Source organism: Crassostrea angulata, chromosome 2 (genome assembly GCF_025612915.1).
Source record: "Crassostrea angulata isolate pt1a10 chromosome 2, ASM2561291v2, whole genome shotgun sequence".
Lineage (NCBI taxonomy): Eukaryota > Metazoa > Mollusca > Bivalvia > Ostreida > Ostreidae > Magallana > Magallana angulata.
The window spans coordinates 78,607,356-78,634,261 of record NC_069112.1 but is presented as its reverse complement, the minus strand read 5'-3'; the positions used below and the strand labels follow the sequence as shown (position 1 = coordinate 78,634,261).

Sequence of the window (26,906 nt, the reverse complement as noted above, 5' to 3'; positions counted from 1 at the left end):
GATATCATTATACGGATAAAACGAATTATGGATTATATATAGGCCGAAATTGTAGGGCAAGTTACATGTAATCACCCGGGCAGATACTTTGGATGACAACTTCAATTGGTTTAACATGTCATGCAAAAAAATATGTGTACACGCTTAACATGATTTACATTTCTATACCACGACAGATTGGTAAATAACCTTATATAATATTTTGTAATTATTTATGTACACGTCTACATGATCGAATTAATGATGTATGGGTTAACCAGGGAAGTTGAATTCGGCGGATGGGGACGAGTTGACAGTCTTTTATCTAAAATTCTGATCTAAATTACTGATTTGGGACAATGATAACAATTATGTTGTGAAATTCGACCTTAAAAATTTAGAAAAGAAATACGACCCACTATACACCCACGACCTGGTTTGACATTTCGTCCAGCCAGCAAGGAATTAAGACACGGTACATGTGCATATCTAGTATTTTTAAACGCCTGTTATGTGTTTCTGAACATGAATTAGAAAAAAATGCATTTGGCAAAAAGCATTATACAATTTAATCTATATGTGTTACAGTCATTCCCCCAAGCGGTAATAAGCCAAACAAATACGAAATTCCTACCTGTGCTCAAGATATGAGGTTTGACAGACAGACAGACAAATAGTCATACACTGAGCAAAGTAATACAGGTTTATATAACATTCCAATGATTTTTACTCCTTTCTTTAATCACCCTACATACCAGGGGCCAATATTAAAGAAGGTTCAAGTTTAGATATATTTTGAAGTGTCCCGTGCATTTACACACGTTAAACATACACACAATGCACATAAAGATCATGATTTAACATGATGCAATACAATAAAATATCAAAACTTCATAACATTTTGTCTTTTCATTATAGTTTCCTTTATGAATACATATTGGGTTTATACATATAGCTATTAAAAACATGCCTTGTATAAACTGTTCTAACAGCAATGCACCGGTAAACACAGATATATACCAGTATACATGTACTTCTAGTTTAAGGCTGTTAAATAACTTGTAACCTTAAAAAAATATTTATTAGACCATGAATATGTGTATATTTTCTATCACATCCCACAGTTTGTATAGAAGCAGTTCCACATATTGGTTTCCTGAACTCAGTACGCCAAGTAAATTTTATTAATAGTAACAGGTACTTTCCATAGAACAAGGTAGTATGACAAACACTGCATGTGAAGTGCCTATATACCTCGAATACTGGACAAGTTTATAAAATATATGAACATTGATCAGTAATTGAGTAAAGTAAACTCTATGGATTCGAACAGATCGATCGTCACTATGTTGTTTTCACACCGAAAGGGAAGCGACTCATTATTTTGTATTTTTATGAAATTAACATAGTGTTTAGAATTTTACCATCGTGACTTTTGGCAGGAGAGTCGCGCCTATACAGTCTTTATTTTTTATTTTATTTTGTTAAATGTGTACGTTGTATTACGTATATGTTAGCCCTGACTTTTTATCTCAGAGTTTAAAGGGTTCATACTTCTAAAATAATTATGATGTGGTATATTAAATAAGAATGCATGCATAGAATCAGGCACTCGGCGAATTCTACTATTTGCGCACACATTACGCTTCGCCCTACTTTGTTAACTATGCAGTGACCGCTTTGTGTAAATTAATTTCATATTTTGATGCATTTTTCTTCAGATTATAACTTTTATACAGTTACATAATTATCTAATCATATATTATATACTGTACAGTCACATAGCTATTCAATCATACTTATGCTTAAAAATTTTTAATCGGGAAGTACTCTAGCCTCGCCTACTGTGAAAGTTACATGTTGTAGTTTCGGCATAACATTAACTTATTTCATAATACTGACAGTTCATATCACATGCTGATCATTTATTTAAAAGGAATACTTTGTTTCTGTACTCTTTACCGACAACTTTACAATTACAGCGCCGCGCCGTTGAACTTGCGTGTGCATATGGCATATGGCATGGAATCCCGATCCCGATTCAGAGAAACGTGTGCACTAGCCTGGTTCCCGGTGCTACCCATTACGCACAGGAACCAGACTAGCTCATGCGTAGGCTGAATTTTCCCCAAAGCATCCGGTTTAACCTCGCTTAATTATTTTCTGCATGGACCTCAGGGTTTAACCTCGCTTAATTATTTTTTGCATGGACCTCAGGGTCCACGCAAAAAAGGAAAATTTAATGTGTTAAGAGGCAAAAACATCTAGTATTCTACTGTCTACATGATCTATATTTTGGATTGACTTACTGAATTATTCCTGGTGTCGTTTGATTGAATCTATAGTCCACGCCCTTATTCTCGGAAGCTATCAATGCTGGTTACTTCCCTTGACACCTGATTCTAGAGATGATACTAGAACTCTTCTGTCTGTAATGAATAAAAAGAGAAATTGCAATATGGAAACATCAACAGCTTGTGTCAACAAATAACAGTCTTGTTTTACATACATGTATTCAAATCGCTATTCCTATATCATCACATTTATTTACCATCTACCTCCCCCACCATGCATTTATGATAATGCACATACGGTGTTCAAAGTTCACATTTTCATTGTTAAAAAAACACGAAGTTTTTTAATGAGATCGAATGTTGATATAATAACCAACGCCTTACCTTTACATTATAGCTATACGAACTGTGTGTCCTTGATGTTAGCATATTTAAATGTCCGGCCGCCAATAATCCATATAATACCTGCAGTCAGGTGTACCCGAATTTATGCAGAGTTTGTCGGGCTGACATCTTACACCCGACAATAGAGGTGTCACCTGACTGGTTGGTTTGCTGTAGAGTTACACCCTAAAATGTTGAAAGAAATTTCTGGAAACGTGTATTTGTCATAAAATGAATGTTAAGTTGTAACATATGACACGAATGAAAAAAATATAAAATTTTAGTTTTACACAATGCATGGTGGTTATTTGTATAACAACAATACATAATATAAACATGAATGAGAACACTGGTGACGACTAGTAAGACGATACAGTATAACGTTTACCATTTCATTGATTGATCTGAGTATATTTTACATTTGATTTGAAGTCCACGGTTAACAGTCTTACAATTTTTTCTTTTGAATGATAAGATGTAAAAGTACCCCCCTTTGCCATTCAGTCAATTGAAAAGTGACTGATAGGTAACTGAAATGTGACTGAATGGCATATTTGTGCCATTCAGTCACCTCTCCAGATCATTCAGTTATCATTGAGTTAACCGAATGGCAGATATTCAACCTGTCATGTCCTCTGGTGTCATCGTAGGTTAACTACATGTTCAAACTCTCTCTCTCTCTCTCTCTCTCTCTCTCTCTCTTTCTTTGTCTCTCCACGCCTGCCTGGTTTATTGTGTAATGAAACTATTAAATTACAAAACATTTAAACTGTTTATCTCACTGTGTATCTCTCTATCTCTTTATCTATCTATCTATCTATCTATCTATCTATCTATCTATCTATCTATCTATCTATCTATCTCTCTAACTCTCTCTCTATCTATCTATCTCTCTCTCTCTCTATCTATCTATCTATCTATCTATCTATCTATCTATCTATCTATCTATCTATCTATCTATCTATCTATCTAACTCTCTATCTATCTATCTCTCTATCTATCTATCTATCTATCTATCTATCTATCTATCTATCTATCTATCTATCTATCTCTATCTCTCTATCTCTCTATCTATCTATCTATCTATCTATCTATCTATCTATCTATCTATCTATCTATCTCTCTATCTATCTATCTATCTATCTATCTATCTATCTATCTATCTATCTATCTATCTATCTATCTATCTATCTCTCTATCTCTCTATCTCTCTATCTATCTATCTATCTATCTATCTATCTATCTATCTCTCTATCTCTCTATCTCTCTATCTATCTATCTATCTTTATCCGCCTGTCTGTCCTTATTCTTTGGTCTCTCTATTGTCTGTTTTCTTTCCATACCAATGAGCATGTTCTTTAAAAAGGTACCACTGTAAACCTTACAATGATATCAATTATAAACACACACAAGAGGACACGGATCTTTGTAATGCATATTTTTTTACTCAATGTTTTGCTGGTTTTTTTTTAATTAGGTTACTTTGCAATTGTTTGATTTAGGTTAAATTGTTGATTTTGTCGCAGTAATGGGTATAAAGTATAAGCGTTGATTTACCGATTTTAATATTATACCACCATGTTTTACTTGATATGTTCAAATGAATGTTTAACAGTTTAACGATGTCTGTATTGATGTCTCTGATTGATCATAGTAGTGTATGATAATTTAATCGGTTTTTTTAAATGGAACAGCATGGATCCCAAATGATAACATAAGGAGGATTTCAACCAAATGTAGATACTGATCATAGTAGTGTATGGTACTTTAATAATTTTTTTAAATTCAGTTTAAAAGTTGATGTTTCAAGCAGCAAAATACATTACGCATAAGAGATTAGTTACCAAAGCTTATACTATACCATCACGTCTAACTTGATATCTTCTCATAAATAATTTATAAACTCAATCGAAACCACACTTAAAAGGATAATATTTACTGGTGAAAATATAACTTTCAAATACTTGAGAACTTGTTTCATATATTTAAGCATGCGAATGATTTTAACACACTTTCTACATAGAACATGTTGTAATGTAAAACCTTTGAAACCCCTGACTGAGGGCTAACTATTATTCTACGGGTATTGTTATTCTTCTGATGAATTTGGAGGCCATGAACGTTGCTCGAATTTGTTGAAGCATTACAATTTTTAGTATATGTATATATATATATATTCAATTACATGCAGTTTTAGTCTATAAAACTGTGTTCTTGAAGATCTTTATTCCAATTGTTTATAGTATTTTACAAAGCTAAATTGTTTACTCCATTATGATTAACAGTTTTATGTTTGACACTGTAAAAGAACCATCATACAATTCTCTCTCTCTCTCGCTCTCTCTTTCTCTCTCTCTCTCTCTCTCTCTCCATTTTTTTACGTTCTACATTATTTATAAAAACAACCGCACATTTTTGACATTTTAAAAAAAGAAATCACGCCTGAGTTGTCAGCCACCCCACTACCTGTTTTAAATGTGTAGACACCATACTGGTTGTCCTACATACTACAGGTATTGGCGTTATACAATACCTGTTGTGTACCTACGATGACGCAAATAATTTGAATGGCCGCCACCAGACTGTAAGCTGATAGGTGTGTGTAGGGATGTAAAGAGTTTGAATCAGAAATTAAAACAAGACTGAAAAGGGAAAGGCAAACTGTTTTAAAAATTCTGCTGAATGTAGCTGTAGTTCTGGTATAGAAAACGGTCGCTGCTGTAAACAAAACGTTTTGTGTTCGAGTATAATTGTAAGAATTGATTCACATGTACCCGTGTCATAATGTAAGATGCATGTGTAATGTGTTATAGATGTGTATAGTGTATAATGTGTACACGTAATTAAAGGAACTTTCCCCTTGAAGCCATTTGAATAACATGTTTGCATCTACATTACAAGTAACATATATCTGTATTTATACGGCTAAACTGTTCTTTATGACCACATTTCATTAACTGATTCGTAGACTAGACACACAGTTGGTTGGCCTAGAGCTCTTAATATCTATCAAACGATTAAAAATACCTTTTTCATTCCGAAATCATACGTTCTTTGCAATGAACTTCTTTTAGTTTATTTCAATGCCGATATGGAGTTTTAGAAATTGTTATAATCAAGAAAAAAATAATTTGTTGTATGTTTCTCGTGTTTTGGTCATCAACAAAAAAAAATGCAGAGTGTAGCATCAAATAAAAAGTCGATATAAAAAGGTCAACGGTTGGCTGACTATTGTGAATGCAGTTTATGGTGAAATGTTTCATTTCTAACCTATTCTCAAAAGATTGTATTTAACAGATAACTGAATACATCGTGTGTGTTTGTTCTCAGTTTAAAGTGATACTTTGTTGAATTACTAATATACTTTGTTTACGTGCAGCATTAAAATGGTTCTGACAAACATTGTAGATTCCTTTGTAAATTACAATTCAAACAAATCTTTAAAACTAATCATGGATAAACAATCTCTATTAAATTTCCATTTTTTTCTCGTTGCAAGGGTACAAGTATATTTTACGACAACATTAGATTCATCATACAGCACATTCTTTTCTCCTCTCTCTCTCTCTCTCTCTCTCTCTCTCTCTCCATTTATTTAATCTTCTACGTTATAAAATAAAAACTGCACATTTTTGACATTTTTTTTTTACCAAATCCCGCCCAAGTTTTCAGTCACCCATTAACTTTTTATAAATATTGAAACATCAGGCTTCCTGTCCTAGATACAACGGGTATTGGTGTTATACGCGTACGATACATGTTTACATGCGATGATGAGGATAATTTAAAAGGCAGCCAGCAGACTGTAAGCTGATAGGTGTTGGTAAAGGTGGAAATAGTTTGAATTAAAAAACAAAACCAAACAATGAAACAATAAAATAGCAGAATGAAATTGTCTTTAACAAAGCAATGTTTACTGTAGTTGTTGTTCTTGTATAAAAAACGACAAAAATAACCGTTACTATAAAAACATATATACATCAAGTTTTGCGTTTGAGTATATGAGTTTGAAAGAATCGTTAAACCCGTATCATTTTTCCAACAAATCTATAATTTGTTATAAATGTGTATAGTTGTACACTCATTATCAAAATAACAGACCCCTTACAATCATTGGATTTACAAATTTGCATATCCATAACGTGTGACATGTATCTGTATTTATAAAGATAAACTGTTTTTTATGACCACATTTTTCATCTGATTTGTAGATTAGACACACATATTTTGTTCGCTTAGAGCTCTAAATATATGTATATTCAACGATAAAAAATACATTGATTTTAATGCAATACTTTTATTATTTTTTTCAATGTTGATATGAATTTTTAGAATCCTTTATAATCAGGTAAACAATTATATTCTTGAATGTTTCTTGTGTTTCTGTCATTAAATACCCCCCCCCCCTTCAGAAAGTGACATAAATTAAAAACTGGTTGAAATCACCCACAGGAGAAACTGTATATAGTAGAAGCAAGCGTAGGTACTTGGGGAGACGCCCTTCGTTTAATGGTTTCCTCAAGCTGAACGGTTAGATGACCATTGTGAATATGCAGTTTAATGTAAAATGCTATATTTTTAACTTATTTTAAAAAAATCGTATTTAAAACACAGTTGAATGCATCGTGTATATTTGTGCGCGGTTTGAAGAAATACTTTGTTGAATTACCATTCGTACAGCATTAAAATGGTTTTACAAAAGCTATTTAAGATATTCCTTTACGAATTATAATTCAAACAAATCTTTAAAACTGATCTTAAAAACCATCTCAATTGAATTCACTTTTTGTATCGTTGCATGGTTAGTAGTGTTTTTATATACTATTACATGCCTCCTTTCATTTCTTCTCCGTCTGTTTTTCATTATAAGCTTGCTTCTTTCAGACTGTGTCTTTTCTCGGTGTCAAATAAAGTATATTTCTTAAGTTTCGTTATCAAGGGCTCTCGGGAGAGGGGGGGGGGGGACCATATACTTAACACAACACCATGATGATTATAAAAATCATAAATATAGACAATAATGAGAGTTATCTGAAAATGATAAATGAACAAACACAACACTATAATGGTTATAACAAATAATGAATGCGATTCATCTGAAATGATAAAAGAAAAAGGTTCAATTGCTCCAGTTAAATGACATTGTTATACTTTCATGTTAAATACTGAAATCTGATTGGTTAAGACGCAGTTAATAATATTTACTATTACCCTCAGCGTTAGCAACGCACTTGGCAACGGGTAACATTAAAAAATGTTACATGCGCGAAAATTATGCGCGTACGGTTCGCTGTAGAATTCACGTTATTCCTATATAAAAGCAGTAAAATTTTCTTAAAATTTTAAAAAAAGACATTCAGTATAACAAAATAAATAGTGCCTGTTTGGGAGGATAACAGTTGAAATTGACACCCCTCGAAAACCATTGTCAACCTCCGCTTCGCGTCGGTTGACAATGGTTTTCTCGGGGTGTCAATTTCAACTGTTACCCTCCCAAACAGGCACTATTTATATAATAACACCATTGTGATGCAACCATTCTGTACGCCAACAGATCAGAGCATCTAAACAGTCTCTATAATCAAAATAAGTAAACACGTGTGTGTGTGTGTACATTATACTGAAGTATATCATTGTGATAGATTGTAAACAACATAAGCATTATTATGCTTTAAATTAATATCTCTACAGATCTATTAGCAATCAAAGTGAAATTGGCATTTTTAACATGATTAACCGCCATTACAAATACATGTATAAAGCATTTAGGAATAAAAACTTGGAGAAAAGAAATGAGATATTCAAAATCTTAATATGCTTTAAATTAATATCTCTACAGATCTAATAGCAATCAAAGTGAAATTGACATTTTTTAACATGATTAACCGCCATTACAAATACATGTATAAGAACTTGGAGCAAAGAAATGAGATATTCAAAATCTACTGCTTGAAACTGTTTCTGATACATTCGCATGCTCTGGTTAACACACTTGTATTGTTAAAATCGGTGTCTGACTCTCGTTTTAATTTCTGACCCAGGTATCTGTTTTTAAAACAGGTGTAATAGTATGTTGTTTTTGCATTCACAACGTTAAATTTATTAACTTAGGCGTCAGGTGTATTGAATGTTCTAGACATATGGGGTCAGAATAAACTGATGTACTTCATCTTTATCTGTTGCCGTCTCTGATGCTCTCGTACATAGGCAATTAAATGTGTTATTTACAAAGTGGTCACATGAGACACGTCATATTTTGTAATGCTGAACTTATTTATTACTAATCTTAAGAAAACAAAACTTTTATAAGAATTTACAATAATCATAAAAAGCGACGCGAAGTTTCTGCAGTGACTAAACCATTAAGTAGACTGTATCTATTGGTCCTTGGTGTTCGATATTGTCAAGAAAGTGTGGGTTTTCCCTACCAAATAATTATTACAACAGAGGACACGATTGTAAATTAGGTAATAACTCTTTAATCTCTCTCACACACTCCGGTGAACATGCTTCTATTGTTTAAACGGTGTCCGACTTTCGCTCATACATAGGAATCTGCTTCTATAACAGATGTAATCTGATGTCGTTGTTGCCTTCACAATGCTGAGTGTCTAAACTAAGGCATTGAGTGCATCGAATTTTCTAGATGTATGGTGTCAAACAAAACTAATATACTTCTCTCTATCCCTTTCTGTTTCGATGTTTCTATTCTGTCTGTTTGTATACTTGTCTTTTCCTCTCTCTCTCTCTCTCTCTCTCTCTCTCTCTCTCTCTCTCTCTCTCTCTCTCTCTCTCTCTCTCTCTCTCTCTCTCTCTCTCTCTCTCTCTCTTTCTGTTTTTATCTTAATCAAATACCGTCCACTTCTTTTTACGCAACATTTAGCATTTAGTTATCGACAATATCTACGTTTCGATGGTTTGATAAATAATTTAGCAATTTAACCCCAAAAAACCGGCGCATATTTTTTGAATGATTTACAAAACAGCATACGACTCTCAGGAACTTTAGAATTACTGTATCTATCTAAGGTACATGTACAACCCAATTTTTAAAAATAAAGATAGCACATCTTACATGTAATACGATGTAAATTGCTAATAGCGCATGAACTAACATCTTTTAAACGTAAATTGACTAGCATCTCCCTTCCTTTCTCTCTCCTTTCCATTTCCTGCCCTTCTCTCTCTCTCTCTCTCTCTCTCTCTTTCTCTCTCTCTGTTTTATTTATTTTAAATGAAAAAGAGCTTCAAAACATGATGTTTCTTTTTATAGCATATATGTGACTATTGCCGTTAGATTTTGATAATTCTCATCGCCTAAATTATTAATTGAGAGAGACCTTTGTATTAAAATAATCTAATAAACTTAAAATAAATTACTATCATGTTAAAAAAACTAGAAACAGAAACTTTTTTAAAGGTGTATCGCAGCACTGATGATATAATATTCCTTGCAACACACGGTTATATCTATGCTGTTAAAGGGACAGCGTCGACTTTTAACACAAATACATGCTACATTAACAATCGTCCTTGATCTATTTTTAACTCGCGTCATTGTACTCTCTACGGTACATGCTGTACACATTCCAACGTATACGCCACTGTGAGATAAAATGTAACTAAAGAGGTTCAATTGTTATGTAAAAAAAGTCATGCGCCCTCATTGCAATTCTTTAAACCGTTTTTGTTTTCTTTTCTTTTTTTTTCGTCAGTTTAACTTTTCGTATAGATGATGCATGATTTGCATCAATGTCATATATTGATAAAATTTGCATCGTTGTTCGTTTTAAACCATTTCTAATTTTGACATATGCTAGACTATATTAGTTTTATCCACAACTCTTCTCTTATGTATTATATACATGCATATGCACTTCTTTATTCTAAACTTATGATTGTTTATTTGTTTTACTAATAAGTAGGTCATATGAGATAGCTTATAAACAATACCTAATATTGTGTATTTTTTTCCTATTAGCCTTCATTACAATTATATATAAAAAAATCTAGTACGGAATATAAATTGAATTGGTACGTCCATCAAACCCATCAATTGTACGTTTACATACAGAACTTGTATCACAAAACTATTCGTTAAATTATGTACAATATTCGGTTTCCTACATTAATTGATCCAGTTTAAAGATTTCGGTGTCATTGTGAGGTAACCACTCTGTACTCTCACAGATCAGGCTATCTATACAGTCCCTATCTTCACCATTAGGAAACACATGTCTGTGTACAATGTACGGAATAATGCTTATTGTGATAAATTGTAACAAGTTAGTTAAGTTAAATCCTTCTCCGTGACATGAAGGCGCCTAACACCGGTGCTTATCTCCAGTTTCCGTGGTGCTAAGCGGATGAGAGTCATTGACTCCCCCTGAATGGGAAACCAGGTTAACCCACAGCGTTACCCGGTACCCAATATCAGCTGGGTGGACTGAGACAATGTAGATAAAGTGCCTTGTCCAAGTGCACAACACACAACATCAAGTGGAGTTTGAACCAGCGACTTTCGGATACTGGCCTTAATCCTATTACCACTGAGCCATGTGATCCACAAATTGTAACAAACATAGGCATTATGGTATTATGCTTTAAGGTAGCGCGCGGGTTTACCTGCTTGTGAGAAAACCTACCTTGAAAATTTGTCCACGTGATCCATAGGTTTTATAGTTTTATTTCTAAAATTTATTTCAGATTCGTCTGCGCGGTAATAATGTTATTGTGTTTCAAATACAGTGTCATTAATAAAATCAAGCAACGCCATTTCAATGAAATATATAGTAAAATGCACATTTTAACCGAGAAACGCTTTACAAAACTATGCTCCAAACTTTTAAACGATTCAGACGAAATTAATCATACTCAACACAAAAACAGAGGAGATAATTATGAATCAATTCATAAAAAAATATCAGTATGTGTTCTCGGCCAATTTTTGGCAAAAAAACTTTAAAGATTTAAAAGATTTCTCAAAACCTTGTATTTTCATTACGACGTTAGCCTGACGTCATCATTTTATTACTTCTTAGAACACCAAAATTGAAATGCATTTATTGACAAGACTAGCTGTTTAACACATTTTAGAACATGTAAATGCTTATTAAACATTATTGTGAATGTTATCAAATGCAATTAATGTAAGGCTGTAAAGATACAGAAAATTGCTATTTTTGTTTTTATGAAACTCTGAGTCAATCAATGCAAAAATAAAATGCCAGGCAACTACTGACATTATAAGTAAGTAATCGAATAAAACAGTTATCTCAAGCCGAAAGAAATTTAAGAATTTAATCGGTAGTACAGATTACGGAAGTTATAATTGTAAAAAAAAAAAAGCGAAGTTAATGCATACATTCTATTTTAAAACATGACTTTAAATGGAAGAGTTCTAACGCACACTCATTCTTTATCTTTATAGAACAAAATGTGACAATGTATAAATCTTTAAATTTTCAGCACTTGATATTATAAATCTGTATAAACAGTCATAAACCGCATATAAGCTTTTTAAAATATTTTCTTTTATACTTCTAAATATCTCATTTGTCATTTTAAAAAAAAAATTATCAGTTTACTATGACGGTCAACTCTTTACGTCGATTCCTATTGTGACGTCAGCAAACCCGCGAGCTACGTTAAATTGATATTTCTACAGATCCATTGCGCCACTCAAGATAACTTTGGCATTTCTAATATTATTAATCGTTCATTACCAGTGTAAACCACTCGGAAAAAAATTCTTAAAGGGAAAGCAATAAAACATTCAAAATGTATTACATGGAACAATTTTAACTTCAGTAAATTCACATGCTCTGGTGGATATGGTTTTATTGTTAAATGGTTGTATTATTGAAATAGGTGTCATACCCTCGTTCCAATTTTTGAACCAGGTAGCTCGTTCCATAACAGGAGAAATATGATGCCCCTAAACTGCTTATTATTTGAACATAGGCGATATGTGCACCGAAATTTCTAGACCTTTGAAGTCAAATTAAACTTTTGTACTACTCTCTATTTCTCTATCTCCTCCTCTCTCGGGCTTTGACACAGATCGATATCTTATTTATAAAGTTGCTATTGATGAAAAGGAGGCAAATGCTCAAGAAAATCAACATATGTAATAAATAAAAAAAAATACACTTGTATAAACATTTTCAATTATTCTAAAAAGCGTCGTGATATTCCTTCAGTTATTAAAGCAATGTGTAGAACGAATTGATGTGTCCTTTGTACACCATACTGACTAGAACTGTCATTTTAAAAGTGGACAAGCTTCTCAAAACGACGCTTGATTTGTCACCTGTGTATTTTATCAATACGTCAGACTGGCTCTCCAAAAACGAGTCAGACCAAATTTCAGGATACAATATTAATTTATCAATTCAACCAAGATCTAAATAGATCTATTTGTTTTAATTTTAAAAAAATGTTAAGATAAGGACATGTCTGTTTTTGAAGGTGGCTGTTTCTTTGGCAGATGTAGTCTAATGGATGTTGTTCAAGACCTGTGGTAATAAACAACTAATGTGATTTTATCCCAATCTTATGGTGTTCCGATGGGGCCACTTCGACCTTCGCACTTTCGCCTTTAGGTCGAAGATGCGAGAGTGCGAAGTTGCGAAGGCGAAAGTGCGAGAATGCGACGGCGAAGGAGCGAAAGTGCGCGAAGATGCGACGGCGAAGCGCGAAGTTGCGATGGCGAAAGTACGAAGGTGCGAAGGCGAAGGAGCGATACTACTATCGCTCCTTCGCCTTCGCAACTTCGCACTTTCGCCTTCGCCTTTTTTTTAGCATTCAGAAAGTCTCAGTCGATTACATAGAATTTGATGCAGGCACCGTACTCGCCAAGGTTTTCCGATTAATCCATGATATTATTGGTACGCATGCACTAGGCCATTGTGCTTACAATGAATATTTATAGATATTTTAATGTGTATGTGACATATGTTTACCAGTGCTGGTTATGCCTAATCATTACACTCCACATAAAATGTAATGTCCGCCATAATGTATACATATGCACTTCCAGACTCCTGTCACTTACCAGCTGTCTGTTTACCGTGGATCAAACACAATATTATTCTAATTTCATTATGCGACACTCCTTGCTCATGCATGGATCTAGAGGGGGAGAGCCCCCCCCCCCCCCCCCGGAAAACTCAATATTAATAACTTCACACATGCAGTAAAGGGAGAGAGATGGTCCGGATCCCACCCACCCACCCTCCCCCCCGGATAATTTTATTTTATCAATTATATATAATTAAAACTCTCCAAAATATGCCACACCCCCCACTCCGGCAAATTTAATTATCCATCGTTCCCCCCCCCCCCCAAGAAAAAGTTATGGATCTACGCAGACTGTTGAAAATAAATTCTAAAAAGTTAACCGTCTGCCTCAGATGTCCTTTTGTACAGCTAAAATTGTCTTTACACGATAGAGAGCTCCACAATTATAAAAAAGCGAAGGCGAGAGTGCGAAGTTGCGATGGCGAAGGTGCGATAGTAGTATCGCTTCTTCGCCTTCGCAACTTCGCACTTTCGCCTTCGCATCTTCGCGCTTCGCCGTCGCATCTTCGCACTTTCGCTTCATCGCCGTCGCACCTTCGCACTTTCGCCGTCGCAACTTCGCACTCTCGCACCTCGACCTAAAGGCGAAAGTGCGAAGGTCGAAGTGGCCCCATCGGAACACCATACAATCTATATATGTCTGTGTTTTTGTCTGTTTCTCCTGAGTGCACACGCAATGTGATCTCTTTATACAAGTTTGAAATATTAGACACCCATTTTATCATCATTTTTTTTTTTTATAAAAGAATTGATGTTGTATAAGCAAGTTACACTTTAGAGGCAAGTTCTGAACGAAATAAATATTTTCAATGAATAAATTAGAGAAAACTAAAATATTTTATAGAGATTCACCATTATCTTAAAATGAAATGTTTTCAGAGTGTTTTGTTCTTTAGCAGTTTTTACTAAAATGTGACTTATTTCATTGTTTATTGTTTTGAAAGTGTGGGTATCCCCAATAGGATTTAGCTAAAAGGACAACATGCAGTGTTTTGCCTTTTGATTTTAGAGTGAAATAAAAAGTGTAGCAGGTGCCCACGTGTCTTTAAAGTGTTGGAGTTTGAAAGGTAATCCTTTTCATCATAAAATCCATCATGTCGGTTGAAATATAGCAAATCGCAATGTTAGATGGAATTAAACCAGGTCAGGGTGTGCTTCATTTACCTAATGATTAGGTGTACATTATGAATTAGGTTTTATTTCAATTATAAATTTAGTTATGCAGGCACCAGAATGAATTAGAAGAGTCTCATAATCCATTAATATGAGTATAAATATACTTGGTTTGTAATTATATTCTAATAAAACATAGGTTTGTATGTGTCATTATATTCTGATAAAACATAGGTTTGTATGTGTCATTATATTCTGATAAAACATAGGTTTGTATGTGTCATTATATTCTGATAAAACATAGGTTTGTATGTGTCATTACATTCTGATAAAACATAGGTTTGTATGTGTCATTACATTCTGATAAAACATAGGTTTTTTTTTTTTTTTTTTTTTTTTTTTTTTTTTTTTTTTTTTTTTTTTATTAAGAGAGTAATACAAACAATACATATAAATATCAACATTTTTGATGATCATGAGATAGTTTTGCAATTTGAGAACAATAAAATATAAATCTTCTTTCTCATGAACATTTTGTACAAAATTCATTAATAAGTAAGAGGAGAAATCAGATAGGTAAAGGGTATGAAGAGAGTAAGGGTGCACCTGAAATGAAATAACATTGCTGTACTTGATATAGAACTAATCAAACATTTGTAAAGATATGTGAAAAAAGGGAAAGTATTTACATAATATCAAATAAGAGACTAAAGCCAGAGATGGAAAGGCTGAATAATTGTAACTAAAAACAAAACGACAAGTGTGGTATGTGTTCTTGCCTGGGGTTTCCATTAAATGTGTTAAAAACTAAACAGGATTTTCAAAAGGAGAGGTATAAGAAAAAACAAAACAGAAACAAAAAACCTAAATGTTTGACCATCTATTTCTTTAAAAAAAATAACCATTTCTGCCATTTTCTGTTAAAGTTTTCAAATTTACCTTTTTTTGTTTCAAGGTATTTTACAGTGGTGAGATGTGTTCTAATATCTGAAAGTAATCCTTGAATTGTTAGTGTTTCATTTAAACAGCGTTTTCTATATATATATTATTTAATGACCATTGATATAGTATTTTCTTCTTTGGCATCTGATGCAAGATTTCCTAAAATAAATGTAAAACTGTTTGTTGCATAGTGTGCGCTGTTATCTAAGCAATGATTTTTAAATAAAGATATAAGTTCTTGTGATTTAGTACAATCCCACATCAAATGTTTTATAGTTTCATCCTCTAGGTTGCAAAATGAGCATAGTTTTGTATCCTTTTTGCCATATTTATAAAGAGTGGTATTGGTTGTCAGTATGAACTGATTAATTCTGTATTGTAACCATAGGAGTTTAGAGCTTTTTGTACACTGAAAAGGCATACCATAAATTTGTTTCCATTGATAATCATTAATTACAAAATGTTTTTCCCATTTACATTGTCCAAATGGTATAACTTGTCCTTTACATAGAATGTTGTACATAGGTTTGGTTCCTTTCTTTGCAGAACAAAATGGTACAATATTAGATGGTATACTGGGTTTAGGATTCTCACTGCCGGGTTTAATATTCAAATTTTTCATTGCACCTTTAATGGCTTTATGTAAACTTGCATGATTGAGGAAATTAGTTTTTAGGTCAAATTTTGTTTTAAGGTCGGCACTACTGAATATTATACCATTTTCATCCAAAATATCAGATATAAGTAATATTTTTTTCTTAAACCATTGTTCATAGAAAAGAGGCTTGTTTCCTATTTTTATATTTTTATTATACCATATTGGCTGGTTGATAAATTCATTCCATGTTGTTATTTCAGTTTTCTCTTGTATATTTTGGAAGGCTATTAATGTGTCTTTCCAAAAAGGATTTTTCAATTCCTTTAATAATGTATTCATATAGTCTGAACCTAAATATAGGGTTTTATCAAGATTTATTTGGTGTTCTAATAATTGTATCCATTTTGCCTTGTTGCCATTTACTATTCGTTTGATCCATGAGGATTTCAATCCTTTAATATAATTATCTATATCAACCATTTTCAGTCCCCCCATTTCATAGTCTTGTGTTATTTGCTTTCTTTTAATTTTATCAACCTTGGAATTCCAGAGAAAGTTAAAAAGTATTTCTTTTAGTTGTTTTAGAAAATTACTTGAGGGAGTAGGTAATGAGATAAAAAGATGATTTAACTGTGAAATTAATAGAGATTTAATAAGTGTTATTTTTCCTAGAGGAGTTATAATTCTCTTTTCCCAGTATTTAATTGTATTTTTAATTTTCACTAGTTTTTTATCATAGTTCATTTTTAGGATTTTTGTTAAGTCTACATCAAAGTGTATGCCTAGAAGTTTAAAAGTTGTTGTCCATTGGAGGTTAATGTTTTTGCACATTTTCTCTATTGAGTACTTTTTACTACCAATCCATGTTGCTTGAGTTTTTGATAGATTAATCTTTAAACCCGATAGTGCATAAAACATGTTTAACTCTTTAATTGCTTCATTTAATGAATTTTCAGAGCCGTCTAAGATTAAAACAGTATCATCAGCATATTGAGAGATAAGATATTCAGTATTGTTTATTTTGATGCCTTTTATATTTTTATTATTTTTAATTTTTATTGAGAGAATTTCTGCACAAATAAGAAATAGATATGGGGATATTGGGTCACCTTGACGACATCCACGTTCGAGTTTGAAAAAATTTGACAGACATCCTGCCTGTGTTACTGCAGATAATGTATTACTTTGAAAGACAGATATCCATTTTTTGATTGATGGACCAAAATTAAAAAAAGAGAGAGCTTTGTCTATGAATTTCCATGAAATAGTGTCAAAGGCTTTTTCAAAGTCAACTAACAACAAAAGACCTGGAATATCATTTTCTTCAACATAATGCATTAAGTCAAATATTAACCTAGTATTTTCTCCTATGTATCTCCCTGGAATAAAACCTGTCTGATCAGTACAAATAATTTTCTCTAATATATTTTTTATTCTCTGTGCTATACAGCCAGATCCTATTTTATTAACTACGTTTAGTAATGTTATTGGTCGCCAGTTCTTGATATAGAATTTACTTTTGCCTTCTTTTGGTATACATGTTATAATTCCTTGTCTTTGTGTTACAGATAATTCCCCCTTTTTATATCCAAAATTTAATGATCTTACAATAAAATGCCCTAATTGTTTCCAAAAAAATTTGAAAAATTCTGTTGTAAATCCATCACTTCCTGGACTTTTATTGTTTGACATATTTTTCAAAACAGAGGCTGCTTCTCTGTGGGTAATTTCTCCCTCTAATGATATCATTTCTGCATAATTAAGCTTATCCACATTTGCATCTACTAAAAGTTCATTTAGATTATATTCATTGTTACTGTGGGTATTTCTTGTGTAAAGAGTTTTATAAAATGACTCAACTTCATTTAATATTTCAGACTGTTCAGTAATATTATCCTTGTTGTTGTCTTCATTTATAAGTTTGGGAATAATTTTGTTTGTATATTGTCTGTTTTCTAAGTTTAAAAAGTAATTTGTGGGTTTTTCACCTTCGTCTAACCATTTTGCACGTGATCTTATTATATTTCCCATAAGTTTGTGATTTCGAATATTTTCTAATTCTTTCTTTTTGTTTTGTATAGATTGTAAATTTTGTTCATAGTTTATTTCTAATTTAATTATTTCTGTAATAAGGTTTTTTTCTTTTTCATTACTTTTCTTTTTTTTATAACTTGAGTAGGATATAGTTTTTCCTCTAATTTCTAATAGCAAAGTCTCAAGAAAAAGTTGATCATCTATTATGAATTGAACTTCATCATCTGTAATATTCTCTATATTACTTTTGTTATAGATAGGTAAGGAGTAATATGTCTTTATATTCGAGACTACCTGCTGAATTGCTTCTATATATTCAATGTCTTGTAATAAAGAGTTATTAAATTTCCAAAGACCTTTACCATGTTTAAATTCATTAAATTTCAGATTTAGCATTACTGGAGAATGATCAGATCTGTAGCTTGTTAAAATATTGCACTCTTCAACCATACTTAGAAGAGATTGGGATATCAGAAAAAAATCTAAGCGGGCTTGTTTAAATGGGTTTGGTTTTCTCCAGGTATATCTAAGTTTGTCAGGATTTATTTCTCTAAATACATCTAGTAGATTATGAGTAGAAACCATTTCTAGTACCTTTTCACGTGCTTTTGGGTTATTAATGTGTAAATAATTTGTGTAGTCTCTATCTGGATTTATAACTAAATTAAAATCACCAACAACAATAGTGTGTCTATTGTTAAATTCTTCAAATGTGTCTGTGATTTTTTCATAAAAATTGGGATCATCTTCATTAGGTCCATATATTGTTATTAAACTTATGCGACTATTTTCAATTGTAAGATCCAGAGCCAGAAAATTACCTGTATCATCAGATTTTTTTCTATGTACGATAAAATCAAAGTTATTGTTAAAAAGTATTGCAACACCTCTTGATTGCGATGAAAAGGAGTTAAAATAAGCAGTGTAACCCCATTCGTTTGTTATATCATTTTCCATATCTTCAGTAAAATGTGTGTCTTGCAGGCATAATATATTACATTTTTGTTGCCTGTGAAATTGAAAAACATCTTTTCTCTTTTTATAATCATGAAGACCCTGACAATTAATTGAAATTATTTTAACTCCAGCCATGTGAACACCACGGTACTATAAAAACATACTACTAAAATCAGCCATACCTCTAAGCCTTGTCCCGTTTTCCTAAATGTACTTTCGTTGGTGCAGGTAAGTAAAGAAGATAAGAAAGAGAGATGGATAGATATAGTGATAGCTGTTAGCATGAGGATAACGTGATGGTTACCTTGCTAAAGAGCATTTTGACCAGAATTATGATATATTAAATATATGTTACATGTAGTGTTTACACCGGAAACGACACTGGGTAGAGTTTTCTTATTACCGACCCAAAAAGGACCGGCTTTAAAAATTCCGGAAAGGAATACGTTAAATATTTTATCTTAGAAAAAAAAATTTAAAAAAAATTGAATATATAATCCTGATATAAATAGCTTGACTTCACACAAACCCAGTGTTTGTTGTATCCGGATAGCGCAGGAGGTGAGGTAGAGAGGATATTGGTGCACTTTATATTACTATTACACATGTATGTCATACAGTGCATAGATGCGACATTTTCAGGAGTATAAACAGTTTTTTAAAGTCCATATAAGACAAGAGAAGAGAAAAAAAGAACAGCACAACGTATAGTAGGTCACATTTTTCTAGTCACTGCCTAGGTCGTTTGCCAAATCGTTTATCAACGATTCCATAATTGTGAATCTCTGGGGACCGATGTGACCATCCCCCATCCATCTGGTGACGACAAATGCCGAATTATGGATCTCGTTTTCCTGCATATACCGAAGAAGCCGACGTCCAGCACCGTGCTCATCATCGTCATGGTAGTTTTCCACTATTTTGCCGTCTTCCCTTCTGAACCTGTAGACGAGGATACGGCTGTTGGCGGCGGCCGCGTACGGATCTATACAAACTTTGCGGTACATATTTTGCACATCCTCTACCGTATGCACTATGGCGCCGATCGCAGAGAACTCGGACCCGTCTTTCACAACTGGATCAGTAGATTTAACTTCAAAAGAGTCCAGGTCTTGCGTCTGCTCCGGTGTGATCTGGAGTGCGTCAGCATTTGTGATGATTGGAACCTCCTCTTTATAGGTAGAACCGTCCCCCAAAAGAATGTGGTCTCGGTGCAACCTTGCAGAAATATTCTGCCTGCGGAGAGAGTTAAATTTGTCATAAGTTTTGTTTTTTGTGGCCACTATAGAAGGTGGTTGCTGTGGGGAAATAAAGAAGGGTAGTTTCTGTTTTTCGATTTTTTTGGTTTTCTGAGCATTAAGTATTTCATCTTTTTTTGAGCGGTCAGACAATTTTGCCGTTATGGATACAGGTTTTCCATTATGTTGTGCCCTTACACCATTTCTGTGTATACGTATAAAGTCTACGTCTATCCCAAGAGTTTCTCGGAAAACTTTAGGCATCGTTACAGCCAGGTTCTCGTTTGGGGTGTGGGGATAGTTGTGGATCAAAATATTGTCCCGCATGGATCTACTACGGAGGTCCGTTATACCGTCATCTAATACTGTCATTCGTCGGTCCATCCTGGTAACTACGGCTTTAAGCAGATCCAACTCCCTCCTAAGCTGTGTATTTTCTATACGTAGAGCTGTAATTTCTTCATAGGTGCCCTGATTTTGCTTGGAGATTGATTCTAATTGGGTATGGATACCCGTATTGTTTCCCCATAAGTCGTTTTCAATCGTTTCAACAGAGGCCTTCAAATCGTCAATTGAGAGCTTTGGTCTCGTTGATTGATTGTCTAACGGTAGTCCAGGACTGGGTGCTTTGTTACATGTAGCAGCTGGTGTTTGTCTTGGTGAGCACTTATCATGAGTCTTTTTATTTGTTCCACTACCCCTGGTTTCCGGCATTTTTAACATCCAAATACTCAGAATGCAAACACAATTTTCACAGATCACTTTCTCTGTACCACCACAAGTCCCAAAGATAAATTATAGGCCAAAATAAACGGATACGCTAGTCATAAATCTCATAAAACTGGCCAAAAATGCAGAGCTTAAATTTAAGCTGCCATACTTGAACAAGGTCACGTGATTTTTCGATAAAACATAGGTTTGTATGTGTCATTACATTCTGATAAAACATAGGTTTGTATGTGTCATTACATTCTGATAAAACATAGATTTGTATGTGTCATTACATTCTGATAAAACATAGGTTTGTATGTGTCATTATATTCTGATAAAACATAGGTTTGTATGTGTCATTATATTCTGATAAAACATAGGTTTGTATGTGTCATTATATTCTGATAAAACATAGGTTTGTATGTGTCATTATATTCTGATAAAACATAGGTTTGTATGTGTCATTACATTCTGATAAAACATAGGTTTGTATGTGTCATTACATTCTGATAAAACATAGGTTTGTATGTGTCATTACATTCTGATAAAACATAGGTTTGTATGTGTCATTACATTCTGATAAAACATAGGTTTGTATGTGTCATTACATTCTGATAAAACATAGGTTTGTATGTGTCATTATATTCTGATAAAACATAGGCTTGGATGTTTGATTATATTCTGATAAAACATAGGTTTGTATGTGTCATTATTTTCTGATAAAACATAGATTTGGGTCTGTCATTATATTCTTAATAAACATAGGTTTGAATTTGTCATTATGTTTTGATCAAACAAAGATTTATATTTTTAATTGTATTTTGATTAAACATAAATTCGAATTTGTAGTTTTATTTTTATTAAACATGGGTGTAGATTTATAACTACACTTTGATTAAACATAGGTTTAGATTTAAAATTATATTTGGATAAAAGGATCATAATACCAAGACAGCTGCTACAAACCGTCAAAGATTCTACTTTAGAATATAACAATTATTTACCAACATTCATATTATATATTATTAAGAGAGATATATTATCGAAATATCAAACATGTGGTGTTACTACCCTGACATAGACTCTTTCTCTGTTTACGTCTCCATCTACATTTGCCTATCTGCTGTGTTATATAAAATAATCAACCTCTCTCTCTCTCTCTCTCTCTCTCTCTCTCTCTCATCACTGATAATATAATTTTGCACGCAACACACTGTTAGATGTATATCGTTAACGGGACGGGTACGCCTGTTATATTTACAATTGTCATTGGTATAAATATTGTGACCTCTTTGTCAGAATATTTATACCAATGACAATTGTAAATATTGTCATTGGTATAAATATTGTGACCTCTTTGTCAGAAAATGCTTCTTCTAAACCTTTAAGAACATTGTTAATATTATTTAAATCAGCTACATATATAATGATTTTACGCCTACACAGGCAAAAGTGGCTCGTATGAATCTCATATGAAATTCACATGAAGTTCATGCAAATTCTTCGCATGAGAAAGAGACGAAAAGTAACACGCATGAATTTCATGCGAAAACTTCATGCGATTTTGACATAATTTTCATGCGAATATCATATGATAAAAATTTCGCACGATATTCATGCGAAAATGTATATCTTATGTTTCACTGTTGTTTCATGCGAATATCATGCAATTTTCATGCAATTTTCATACAAAATACTATGTAGCTTAATTCAATAATCTTGAAATCTTGATCTCTTTTTATCTAAATTTGAGAATATAATCTGTTATATTTTGAAAAGAAAACTGAAGTCCTAATTAATTTGCTTTATACAGAATTAACATAAACAGAAAACAATGACAATAATCTTCTTAGGAAAATCTTCTTTATTTAGATAAGAACATAATTCAAATTTCTTCTTCTTCCACTTCTCGAAAAGGCTTGTTTCTTCATCAATTTAAAAGAAAATATACATAATGCAGTGTTCTTGAAATTTTCCTATTACTGAATGACATACCGGTATCTATTTTGAATGTGAATTATTAATATTGGCAGATAAAAATTAAATTCATTGATATATGACATGCAGTTGATAACATGATAAATGCTCGTTAAAGCAGATTTGATCAGATACAATAAATTTCTGATTGTCATATCCGAATACTACCATTCTCACTTTAAAATATCACTCTGATCCATGTCCTTGTTGTTATTTTATGCTTTCAGTTTGTGAGTTTATTACATAAACCAAATCTCTCACCTGAGCATCAATAGCCATAACTTATCAAATCTACTTTATGCTGCCAAATACAAAACATTTGGACAACTTTGAAGAGTACTGTTTATTTTGTTTAAGAGGATTTTCAAATTTTTCCTCACATAACATCAAGCCCCTTTTGTTGTTTCAATTTTTTAGAAAAATATTTCTAAATGTCAAAAACAATTTCTATTGTGGCCCAACCCTAGGAACCATTACATGTATATGAACAAATTTGAATCTACAATACCTCAAAATGCTTGCATACAAGTTTCAGCTATTTGGACCATAGGCTTTTAAGATTTTTTTTTAAAATAACACATTTTTATCATTCTAATTTTACTAAAAGAAGGTGTGACTTTTCATTGTTTAATTAACAAACTGGAATTCCCTTCCAACTAATACTGTTTTGTGTCAAGTTCGATTAAAATTGGCTCAACTGTTCTGGACAAGGAGAAAATGTCAAAAGTTTAGGGATTGAGACTGTCCTGGGACAGAATTAGGACAGACAATAGTGATCAACACATGATGTTCGCTCATGCCGGTTGTTTGAATCACTTAAATGAGCTTCAATGTTAAACATTGATCCAAATTATCATACAATTCTTAAATAGTAGAAGTATTACTTATCACTGTATCCATGAATTCTTCCGGAATGTTGTTGATTGTCATGCTGTTAAAATCTTTTCCAAAGAGTCTTTGCAAATCTGCATATGCAAACTTAGGTTCTCTGCAAATATTATTGCTGTATAATTGCTGTATAATTATTAAATGATTTCATTCCTGTTTGATCTTATAAATATCTAGATATAATTAAGTAATATAAGTAATACAGCTATTGTAATCTTGATATTCATTAATGGATTTCTTATTTAATATTTTTTACATGTCCTACACAAATTCTTAACAAAACTACACGTACATGTAAGTTGTTGTGCTAACTCAATTACCAACCTGCTATTAATGGCTGAAAGACACTCTGGAAAAATATGGAAGGATCTTCTCTTCTCTTCTTTTGACTTTTGGAAGAAAACAGGCATATGTAATGAACAATTTTCAGGCTTTGGATTGGCTCGAGTATAGAATCTCAGTATATTTAGTACTTTGATTTATCCTCACCTTTTATACAGCCAACAGGCATGTCATCATGTTCACACCTCCATCCAAATAGTACCAACTCCATATCCGTGTAGGGATGTTTTTGTCATGCTTCAATGAAAAAGATATCAGATATTTTATTGCATAAGCCCATAACATTACGCTAAGGATATAAGCAAAGTTTGCTCTGTTCATCATCACAATACACTTCATCTTTATAATGCAGTTATAAATAATTGTAACGAATTCTTTATAATTGCTTGCAAAATTTCGAATGATGGTTTTTATTTATCAAAACGGGAAGCAGAGATCTTCCGATAATACATAAAAATTTCATTAAGGCCTATGTTTCTTACCTCTGTCATTCACTTTGTACTCGAGTCTCGTTCCCGCTGACGTCACATATTGCGTAAATTTTTGGTACTGAGAACCGTCAGGATGGTGTTTGATTTTACATAGAGCAATATACCAAAAATCAATAGATCAGATCAGATTTTGTAATTTAGATATGATAAGAATAATTATCATTAATAATTTAAAGCGCTACAGGTTGATGTGCATCTTTTTTGTAAGCCCTTGCAAACATTTTTATTCGTTTCCGAAATCCCGTTCGAGTTATCTCCCGCGATAACTCATATGCAGACAGACTGAATTTTCTCTAGCTGCAAAGTTATGTACATCGGCACTGACTGATCAGTGATGCAAGCCAGCAGAAACTTTACATCAACATCACCAAGATGTGTCCGATCTATCGTACGATTATATACTCAGCGATTGAAAAGTCGTGATCCTGGATAGGAGAGGAGCGGATCGTCAACATGCAGGTACCCTAGAACTACGATGTTTCAAGTGTGTGCATATTCTATTTTTTCATGTTATATGTTAACTAACGTTTCCAGATACGTGTTTAAACACGAAAAAATCTACTGTTATTATTAAACTTAGATGCAGGTCTTTTCATGTAACTATACAATATACGGGGAAATTCGGGTTGACAGAGGGTCTGTCAATTCTCTCCGAAGAGCTTCGGATAAATTTCTATCTATTGTGTATTTCTTATACAAGAATGAATGAACACAGTGTAACCGTAGTTATTACGAAATAAATCTGCAGATATATATTTTAAACATGCGGTTGCAAGCATGCAATCTGATTTCAAGCGCGGATCCAGAAAAAAAATTCGGACGGGGGGGGGGGGGGGGGTGATTGATTGATTGAGTAACAAGGTTGGGAGGGGGAGTAAGCCATATTTTTATGAATTTTATGATTTAAATTTAAAGAGTTTTTTAGGGGGTCTGGATCCCCTTGACCCCTCCTAGATCCGGTCTACATGTATAATTTTTGTGCATATTGTCACGGTGAATCCACTTATAGGAGTATATATATGCAGTTTGAAAATGTTCATAACATTTTATTTTTTTTCCTACAGGGTTGTTTTAAGATCCGAAGCAATGTTACACAGACAGAAGAATAGGTGAATGCTGCTCCAGTATATGTTGTATATATGATGGCTATAACAATAACATACATGTATATCACTTGGGAAATCATGCACAACAAACTGTCCATATGATGATACCATGTAAGTATTTATTCGGTGAAATATGCCTTGCGTTTTGAATATTTCTAAAGTTTGTAATTACATGTATATAAAATCAGACATGGATTAACATATATTTGATAAAAGAGGTTGGACATACCTCTTGATCTCATTTGCTTTTGATCAATAAAACATACTGTAAGTTATTTCAATACAGAGATACATTATGATTTTTTTAAATTTTATCCGAGTGTATAAATCTTGTGCTTTTACGCTGTTATACATGTACTCAATACATGTACATTTGTTTGCATGTTTTATTATGAATTATATTTTGTCTTGCATATACACAAGGGTGACAAAAATATTTAAATATGGAGAGGGATAAAGAGACATGCTACAGAAGAAGGAAGATAAAGGCACATGATACAGACACCAGAGTGATTACACCAACATCAGTCCAATAACATTGGTACACACTGAAACTTGAGACCACAAAGGCCTGGATTCTTTTGAAATATACTGTCATCTGTGCAATATCACTTGGAATCATGGAAAACTTGTATCACAGTGTTAACAATTTTCAGTGAATTTTCATTGTCTAGCATAGAAATAATGAATTTTATGTTTGAATATATAGCTGGAAATGTTCCTCTATGTAATTCACTTACTGCTTTCAACAGGTTTGGTACACGCAAACT

The 26,906-nt window shown here is 32.8% G+C and overlaps 1 protein-coding gene and 2 long non-coding RNA genes across 3 annotated transcripts in view; 1 reads left to right on the top strand and 2 right to left on the bottom strand.

The window, feature by feature from the left end:
• LOC128172217 (uncharacterized) overlaps positions 1 to 26,906 on the bottom strand; it is a 219,288-nt gene that overhangs the window by 121,386 nt on the left and 70,996 nt on the right.
• Positions 24,522 to 25,154, bottom strand: LOC128172246 (uncharacterized). Its single transcript, XR_008242223.1, has 3 exons — positions 25,022 to 25,154; positions 24,687 to 24,776; positions 24,522 to 24,586 (listed from the first exon to the last, which is right to left on the bottom strand). It is a non-coding gene; the product is annotated as an uncharacterized LOC128172246 (long non-coding RNA).
• Positions 25,033 to 26,844, top strand: LOC128172244 (uncharacterized). The gene is made up of 3 exons (XR_008242221.1): positions 25,033 to 25,489; positions 26,095 to 26,247; positions 26,560 to 26,844. It is a non-coding gene; the product is annotated as an uncharacterized LOC128172244 (long non-coding RNA).